Here is a 9,868-nt window from a genome sequence, read left to right as displayed (position 1 = left end):
TTCTCCCACTGTTCGAATCCAGACCCTCTTCCAGCCTCGAGTCCAGTGACTTGAATGTCTCAGCACAGATCACTTTCAAAGCTCATGCTTCCTCTTGCCCTGCCGCCGCCTTAAACCAAGCCCACATTGAAGCTTAGCTCTGCGCTTCCTCATTACCACTGGCTTTTGCGCCAGCAAGTTTCCTGAGGTTCTTTTCTAATTGATTCTCTTCTGACAAGGACTTCCAATGTGAAAATGTAAGTGGTGTAAGTACCCATTTTCTCATGTTTAAATATTCCAGGTGGGATGATAGTTTATTAGGGCACATTAAAAATAATTCTCAATGTGTAGTCTGCAAATGAATATTCCAGTTATACTTTCAGTAGAAAAAGGAATCTTGTGATTGGTGAAAAAAGGAAAATTTTAGCTTACGATAAAGACAATAGAAGACTGGTAGGTAAGAAAGTGGCATGTAATGAATTTAAAATTATAGTAGGAAATGAAAGAAGATGGAAAAAGAGGTGATTCATGGAAACTCAGTCATCCTGACATCACCAGTGAATGAAAAAATAGAGTGAAACCCCTAAGGCAAACTGAAAGAGTTGATCTAGAAGGCAGGATTCATTTTTAGGAGATACATTTTATGGGAAAAAGAATTTTTACCTCTCAGTACAGAAGCAGCAGCAGTACAGAAACTCAAAGGAAAAGTGTACTGCTTTAAGGAAATTTGTATGTAAAAATAAAGCTTTGTAAAACGAAGTTTCCTATTTTTTAATGTATCAGGTTTCTCTAGTCATAGGTTGGTTGGTTGGTTTTTCAAATTAGATTCTCTTGACACATGGAATTAAAGCAAGATGTACTTAGGAGGGGTCTTCCTTGGTGGCTCAGATGGTAAATCTGCCTGCAATGTGGGAGACTGGGTTTGATCCATGGGTTGGGAAGATCCCTTGGAAGAGGGCATGGCAACCCACTCCAATCAATATCCTTGCCTGGAAAATCCCTGTTGGCAGAGGAGCCTGGAGGGCTACAGTCCATGGGGTTGCAGAGAGTCAGACATGACTGGGCAGCTAAGCATGCGTGTGTGTGCACACACACATACACACACACTTAGGAAGAACCCACCTGCCAGTACAGCAGATGGCAGAGACTGGTTTGATCCCTGGGTCAGGAAGATCTTCTGGTTGGGGAGGGCATGCTAACCCACTACAATGCTCTTGCCTGGAGAATCCCACAGACAGAGGAACCTGGTGGGTTACAGTCCGTGGGGTCACAGAGTCCAACACTGAAAGGTTTTAGCATGCACCCACGTACTTAGGAGAAATCCAAGTGTTTAGAGTCCCTTGAGAGTCAAATTCAGTAGAAAACTAGTGTAAGGACAGTAAACAACAGACACTTCTGGATATAGATACATGTGGTACTTGATATTAAGGACTACTAGGCTTATTTAACTTCCTGTGGACACAGTGTATAGTAAAACTCAGATGACAACCTACAGGAATTTTTTCTCGCTCTGTGATTGGATAGTAAGTAGCAAGTGTACTTGAAATTAGTGTTTTCACCTTAATTCACGAAATTAAGATCCTGATAACCAAGTTATGATACAGAAAGAGATAGACCAGCTTTTTTTCCTTCAGTATACTGTTCCCTCACTCGGTAAAGAGTCTGCCTGAAATGCAGAAGACTGGGTTCGACCCCTGGGTGGGCAAGATCCCCTGGAGGAGGGTGTGGCAACCCACTCCAGTATTGCCTGGAGAATCCGTATGGACAGAGGAGCCTGGCAGGCTACAGTCCATGGGGTCACAGAGAGTTGGACACCACTGAGTGACTAAGCACACATACCATTCCCTAGTGTTGTCAGGGTTGACAAACAGATTGTTTGTTACCTCCATAAGTTATGTTAGAAATATAACCTTAATATTAGGGGGGGACAAAAAGATACTTTCCTCTTTATGTGTAGTGTTTCTGGTTGGTGAAGCTCAGTGGAGATGAGACTGAAATGTTATTGGTGGAGGGCAGATAAAACAAGACTTTGCAGGCCCTTTGATTTAGTTCCTGAGTATCCTTTCCTCTCATAATGCAAATAGTTTAGTTGCTTTTAAGTATCTGTACATTAATAAACTAAAAATGGCTTCCCACATGGTACAGTGGTAAAGAATCCACCTGCCAATGCAGGAGACACAAGAGTCTCGGGTTCTATACTTGGGTCGAGAAGATCCCCTGGAGCAGGAAATGGCAACCTACTCCAGTCTTTCTGCCTGGGAAATCCCATGGACAGAGGAGCCTGGCAGGCTACAGTCCATGGGGTTGCAAAGAGTTAGATATGACTGACTAAACACACAAATTTAAAATAGCTACCATTTATTATGCTTCACAGTTGCTATTAATAATTGCTTTTGTTTGGTATTCATTCAATCTTAATTCTATGAGTTCTGTTAAAAGTGGACTTTACATGTGAAAAGAACGGAAGCGCGTTTGATAATTTGCCTAAGGTGAGGTTACCTAGGCCACAATGTGGAGAATGGGCCTGGGGGAAGAATGGCTCTAAGGAGAGCAGATTGTAAGGGTATTATTACAGTTGCAGTGAGGGAAGATGGTGGCTTGGACTCGGGTAGGTAGCAGTGGGCATGGAAAGAGGTGACACAGAGAGGTTCTTTAATGTGTTATCACAGAAGGACTTGGTGATTCCTTTTTAGGGGAGACTTCCAGCAACCTTAGTAGCTGCACTGATGGGCTTGTTGGACACTGAGCAAGGAGATGCTGGAAGAATAGGGTTGTGGGTGAAGATGTTGATGAAGGATCTAGGGATGTGTGTTTCAGGATAGGAGAAACTAAGGTGTTTAAATGTTCGTGGGATGGACTTCAGAGAGAAGATATAGAAAAGAGACATTTAATGTAGAATGAGATGTGAGTAGTGATCCAGAGTAGAGTGGAAGGACTGGCCTCTGATAGATGAACTCCTCTGAGTCTCTAAGGCTGAACAGAGACTTGCTAGGTTGGCCTGTTAGGAAATTTATTCTATTCTTAAATTCCTAGTGGACTAAGGTGGCAAGTTGAATTAGTTTTATCTTAAGGATATTTAAAACTAACCAGAATGAAGGCAGTTATACGCCAGTTATCCCATGGACAGAGGAGCCTGGCAGACTACAGTTCATGGGGTCACAGAGACACAACTGAGTGCACGCACACGCACACACATGCCAGTGAAAAATTAATAGTGAAAAATTAACCAGAATGAGACTGTGCTCAGTCTCAATCTTCTAGTCACTCATGTTAACTCACTTATGTTAGCATGGATGAGATTATTTCCATGGAAGATCGTCAGACTCCCAGGTTACCATCTGCTTTCTCTAATCCTTTCATTTGATCCTTGCATCTAGTTTAGTGGGTCTCAACCCTGTCTGTCCCCACCCGAGACACTTGAACCAGTCTCTGGGGATGGGGTAAGGGCATGTTTTTTTTTTTTTTTTTTTTTTAACAACTTTGGGCTGATGCTAATAATATATAGCCAAGATTGAAGACCATGACTTAATTCTTGTACTTTGAAGCTCTAAAGGTCTTGTGAGAGCTGTTACTTATTTCTCAGTTCAAGAAAGCTCCTTTCCTCCAACCAGCTGGTTTAAAAACTGCTTAAATTGAAGTTCCATGGCCAAAAACTTTGTTTGGGTTTCTCTGGAAGATGTAATGGAAAAGCCTGAATGAACTTTTTGGCCAACCCAATACAAAACGTTTGATTGTTAGTTGAGTATCTTTGCAGTTTTATTAATTACTCAGTTTTGTATGGCTTTAGTGTACTCATTTTGCCCTTGGGCCTATTTTTAATGTGTTTTTAATATTCTTTATAGATTTCAAGTTTTTTAACCTTAGAATTCTTTTTTATTTCAGCCCCCAATAATATTACCTATTTTAAAATATTTCGACAACACATATACCCTCAAATGTTTGGATCCTCCAGATAGCGAGACTCTAGGGCATGATCCAAGTAAAAAGATATTAAAAGGCTAAGAATATAATTCAAAATTTTCTCAAGGTTCTGCTGGGGAGAAGGTTTATAATTAATCAGTTGAATATTTAAAATGGACATAAACATTTTAAAGCTAGCAACTATTCAAAAGCATAAATGTTTTAGGATGAAAAAGCTTTTGATAGTTGTAATAAGCTTGAATTGTTATTTGGTACATGTTATAAATCACAGCTTCTATTATTAAACTTCTGTTATGTTGGTTTGTGAGTCTTGGTTAATGGGTGTCACACGTTTCCTGTATATTTATAAATTCTGCAAATTAAAAATATTAATTCACAGCTCTAGAAGCAAAAATGTCATCAGTAGAAAGGCAGCTATTTTACATGACTTTTTAGCAAGTTATGGCTGTTATTTTTCTTTACCTGTTTCTAAGGAAAGCATAGTGTGCTTTTATAAGTGGGTTCATGTGTAACATCTATTAGTACTTACTGCAGAGGAATGGTATTGACTGTCTAATTTCAGTTGTCTACATTTTCAAAACAATGAAGACATATGAAGACTATAAAATAGAAATAGCCCCCATTTGAAATAGTTGAACATTTATTGTATCATTTGCTCTACAGAAGCAATCTCATTATTAAAGTAAATATTGCCAGTTTATTGCATATTGTAGATTCAGGGGTCTATAATATACATTGTAACTTGTAACTATCAAGTACACAAATGTAATGGATATTCTGGATTATTTTCAATACAGTTTTGTATAAAACAAAGACTCTGTGCCTGTGTGCTAAGGAGTGGTTTCCATTTCAACTGAAGATTTGAAAGTTTTCTTATAAACTTTTACCTCCTTCTTTTTTGGCAGATGAACTATTCAAGAGAAAGGATGAAAGCAGATTGATTCTCCACCTACTTTTTAGATTTCAGATTCACCTGTGTTTTAATAGTTGCCTCCATGCAGTCTTATTCAGTTAAGATTTTCTGGTTTGTAGTTCTTATAATTGTACCAGGGCTCTGCAGTGTAATGTATTTGTGAGATGTGCCTGCATAACAATTTTCCAAAAGTCCATCTAAAACTAATATATAAATGTGCTCTATAAAATCAGTGGTGGTGGTTTAGTTGCTAAGTCGTGTCCGACTCTTGCGACCCCATGGAATGTAGCCTGCCAGGCTCCTCTGTCCGTGAGGTTCTCCAGGCAAGAATACTGGAGTAGGTTGCCATTTCCTTTTTTAGGGGATCTTCCCAACCCAGGAATTGAACCTGGGTTTCCTGTATTGCAGGCAGATTCTTTACCATCTGAGCTATGAGGAGTTGATTTAACGGTTTAGTAAATATGATTTTCTTTTTTAAAAAAATCTCATATGATACGTGAAATTTATAAATAGAGGTACCCTGATTTTCCATTATATTTTTATTCTTTCAAGTTAAAAAGAAGTCCAAGTCTTGTGTGGTGATTGGGGGTGGTGTGGGGGGCACAGGAAGAGAGAAAGGTATAATTCCTGAATTTTGAGTTCTGACTCAGAACACTTCTTTAACTTAAATGAACACAATTATCTACAGGAATAAAAAATACTCATTATGCGTATTCAGTATCACAGGGATGTATTACTCCAAAATTAAGCCAGCTCAATAGTGAAGAAGTCAGCAAGTCAAATTATGAGTTATAGAAAAATTTCTCAGCTATATCTTACCTTGAATACATCTAGTCTTCTAAAAACCTCTTCCAAAGAACTGGCTACTTTGCCAGCTTGGTCCAGGGCTGCTGTAACAAACATCATAGTTCTTGGAAGGGGAAGAGCAGAGTGGTATAGGGTTATCAGAACACTTGGGGGCATGTTCATGATTAATGCCCACACTTTGTTGTGGTCATAGTAATGGAATGAACTGTTGGCACTTAGGGGCTTCCCAGGTGGCTCAGTGGTAAAGAATCTGCTTGCCAATGCAAGGAGACATAGGAGACAGGTTTGATCCCTGGGTTGGGAAGATCCCCTGGAGAAGAGCATGGCAACCCACTCCAGTATTCTTGCCTGGAGAATCCTATGGACAGAGGAGACTGGTGGACTACAGTCCATGGGTTTGCAGAGTCAGACATGACTGAGCATGCATATGCTGGCGCTTAGTGTGCTGGAGCCAGGGATGCTGAACATCTTCCACTGCTCAGCAGAGTCCCAAGTTGAGAACCATCAATGCAACCCTGAGTATTCATTGGAAGGACTGATGTTGAAGTGGAAGCTCCAAAACTTTGGCCACCTGATGCAAAGAGCTGACTCATTGGAAAAGACCCTGATTCTGGGAAAGATTGAGGGCAAGAAGGGAAGAGGGTGACAGAGGATGAGATGGTTAGATAATATCACCAACTCAGTGACATGAGTTGGAGCAAACTCCAGAAGATGGTGAAGGAAGGGAAGCCTGACGTGCTGCAGTCCATGGGGTCGTGAAGAGTCAGACATGACTTAGTGACTGAACAACAATAACTTCAGGGATCAGAGGTGGTGGATGGTGATGAAATGACCCAGTCAGCTTTCAGCTTGGGTTATTCAAAGCTAAAAAGCCCTGACATAACATGACAGTGTGTCAGCATACTAGTACCATTAGTAATGCTGATAGAGCTTAAACATAATCCATTTTCCTTTAGGTTTACCCGAGCATATTTCTTACTTGTAATCTGAGCAGAGCAATACCAGAAACTGGTCCCAAGAATGGGATATGAAGCACCACTTTTAGCCCTTTATTATAGCATCAGTGTCTTCACGAACACAGGGAAGTCCCATCAGAGGCACATTCAAGTTTTATACATCCAACTGTATGTACTGGGCCAGAGAGAGAGAGAGAGGTTGAGAATTGAAGTCATGCAATTGCTTGTGCCTACCATTTCTCTTAGTACTCCCGAGACAGCGTTCGAAGAGACACAGTAATCCACAACTCCCTAAATTGGTCATAGATTCTTTGTGTCTTGTAGTGTGAGCTTCTCACGGTGCAGAGTGTGATTCTAGTGTTTAAAGATAAGTATTTTTTACACAAGATGGCCTCAAATGCAAGCCAACTCCTTCATCTGGTGCTCACCCAAAGAATGAGCCATCTGTTTGAACACTGAAGGGAAAATTGGCTGTGTTGGACACATTGAGTCTGCCTCCAGCATGGTCTGTAAATGTTGTGTACTGTATCTTTTAAAGGTGACTTTGATTTCCAAGCATAATTCTGACTCCATGAGGGTTTTTTTTTTCTTGTGTATATATCTGTGCACGAGATACAACTCCATCATAAATGCTGTTATCTTTCCAATTTTACTCTGTTACTGGATAACATATTTGCAACAGTTCTTTATCTTCCAACGTATATGGAGACCTTTTTAAAAAGTCTTTAGAATCAAGGAATTAAAATAATGACCTGAATATGAAGCAGGGTTTTGAGCAAATATCTTTAGTTTGTGCGTGCATGCATGCTCAGTTGTGTCTGACTCTTTTGCACCCCCAGACTGTAGCCTGCCAGGCTCTTCTGTCCATGGGATTTCCCAGGCAAGAATACTGGGGTGAGTTGCCATTTCCTCCTCTAAGGGATCTTCTCAACCCAGGGTTCAAACGTGGGTCCCCTGTGTCTTCTGTACTGGCAGGTGGATTCTTTACCACTGAGCCACCTGGGGAAGCCCTTTCTTTAGTTTATATGGAGTTGTGAATGACCCACACAAAGTTGAGATTATTATAAAACTTTATCAAATTGCATCTTTAGTGAATAAGCCCCAGTCACAGCAACATCTTGATAGGATTGTCCTCTCTCCGGTCCAGTACATGATGTGGTTGACTAGGGTTAGATGAAGATGCATTAGACCAGAGTTTTTTTTTTTTTTTTTCTATAAAGCACTGAATAGTATGTTTTTTGTAAAAGACCAAAAAAGGCTTTGAAGACCTTAAAGTCTGTTGCAACTACTTGATCCTGAAGTTTTACCAAGAAAGGAGCTACAGACCACAGGAAAACGAATGAGGCTGCATCACCATAAGACTATTTTTACAAAGAAATTACAGGCTGGATTGGGTGCACTGGATTCTCTGAGCTAGAAAATGATGCCCAAGGCAGTGTTTCTCAAATGTGATTCCCATATCAGCAGCCCTGACATCAGTGCAAACTGTTAGCAGTGCAAATTCTCAGACCCCCTCCTCCCTGTCAGTGATAGCTAGTGAGTTAGAAGCTAAGGCTGAGGTCCAGCAATGAGGGTTTTAACCAGCTCTCCAAGCACACTGAAGTTTGAGAATCACAGCTCTAAAGATCTAGACTCCTGGGACCTCCCTGGTGGTCCAGTGGTTAACAATCTGCTTGGGGGACATGGGTTGGATCCCTGGTGTGGGAAGATCCCACATGCTGTGAAGCAACTAAGCCCATGCACCACAACTGCTGAAGCCTGTGCACCTAGAGAATGGAGAACTAGGGAAGCCACTGCAATGAGAAGCCTGTGCACGGCAACTAGAGAGTAGCCCTCGCTCGCCACAACTAAGAAAACCTGCACAGCAATGAAGACCTAGCTCAGCCAAAAATAAATTGTACATGTGAGTGAGTGATAACCCCTCAGTCGTGTTCGACTCTTTGCAACCCCACGGAATGTAGCCTGCCAGGCTCCTTTGTCCATGGAATTCTCCAGGCAAGAATATTGGAGTGGGTTGCCAATTTCCTTCAGGGGGATTGTCCTGGCGCAGGAATTGAACCTGGGTCTCCTGCGTTACAGGCAGATTCTTTACCATCTGAGCCACCAGGGAAACCTACTATTAAGAGAGATTTCTAAGTATAAAGACAGGTCAACTTAAAAAGTATCAGCAGATAAAATGCTTGACTTTATCTTATAATCTATAGATAGATAATACATTAGAATATGTAATGAATCCATACACCTTTTCCAAAGGAATACCCAAGGCAGAAGTAGCATTAAAGTTATAAATGATAATCATCAATCAGATGAAATAATTTAGACAAAGCTTATCTTTCTCAAAGAGATGGGGACCAGGCAAGATTTTATATATATATATATAACGATCTAGATCCTTAAGGCGAAAACTAAAACTACACCAAGAAGATGTTTTTGGTGGTGTTAGCCCTGCTGCACAGTACAGTAAAGTGGTTTGAGCACTGAAATAACTGTGAGTACTCTATTGAGTCAGAAAGTAGTTTTATACTTCTAGTAAGAAGATATTTGTTTTTCAATTGATGAAGTTGTCTTTTCTGTTTAATATGTTGGAGTGTATTCTAAATTTCTCTTGAGAATTTTCCCTTAAATTTGAGATCAGCTTTCCTTTGTGTTATCATCATATAGTACAGTTTACTGTTGTGAGATTCAGTTTAGAGCAGAACCTAATAATGATGATCCCTTAGTTCCCCAACCAGGGATCGAACCCTGGGCCCTGGCATTGAGAGCGCCGAGTCCTAATCACTGGACCGCCAGGGAAGTCGCAGCTGCTTTATTTCTGATTGATGTATCAGCTTGGCCTCCACCCCTGATTCTACAGTTTGATCACGTGGACTAGAGCTGTGCTGACTGTGATGGGGCCTTGCATCACAGTCCTCTCTTCCTGAGGGCTCACCATGGAGGACTGGCTCAGGAAACCATCATCCTCCCATGGTCAGGCACTCCTCCTGTCTCTGTGGCCTCACCAGACAGTTCTGTGGCGAACATTACATTCCTGGCTCTAGATTCTGTGCCCTGTAATCACAGTGACCGTCCTGTTTCACTAATTCATTTTTAGTGTGGCTTGTAGACGGTGCTCATGAAACAAGTGAAATGTGACAGACTCACAATCCATAAAGAAGCCGGAGTAAAAGCATCATTCTCTAGATGGTTAACTCTATTTGGGCCTTGGCACCAGGTTGAACTGAGGGCCCTGAAAGACTCTCTAGGCTAACTCAGTCTTCTTCTGTTTTGCCTGACACTGTGTGGCAGCTTGGGT

This window comes from Ovis aries, chromosome 9 (assembly GCF_016772045.2).
Source record: "Ovis aries strain OAR_USU_Benz2616 breed Rambouillet chromosome 9, ARS-UI_Ramb_v3.0, whole genome shotgun sequence".
NCBI classification, from domain to species: domain Eukaryota; kingdom Metazoa; phylum Chordata; class Mammalia; order Artiodactyla; family Bovidae; genus Ovis; species Ovis aries.
Note: the sequence above shows the minus strand (reverse complement) of the source record.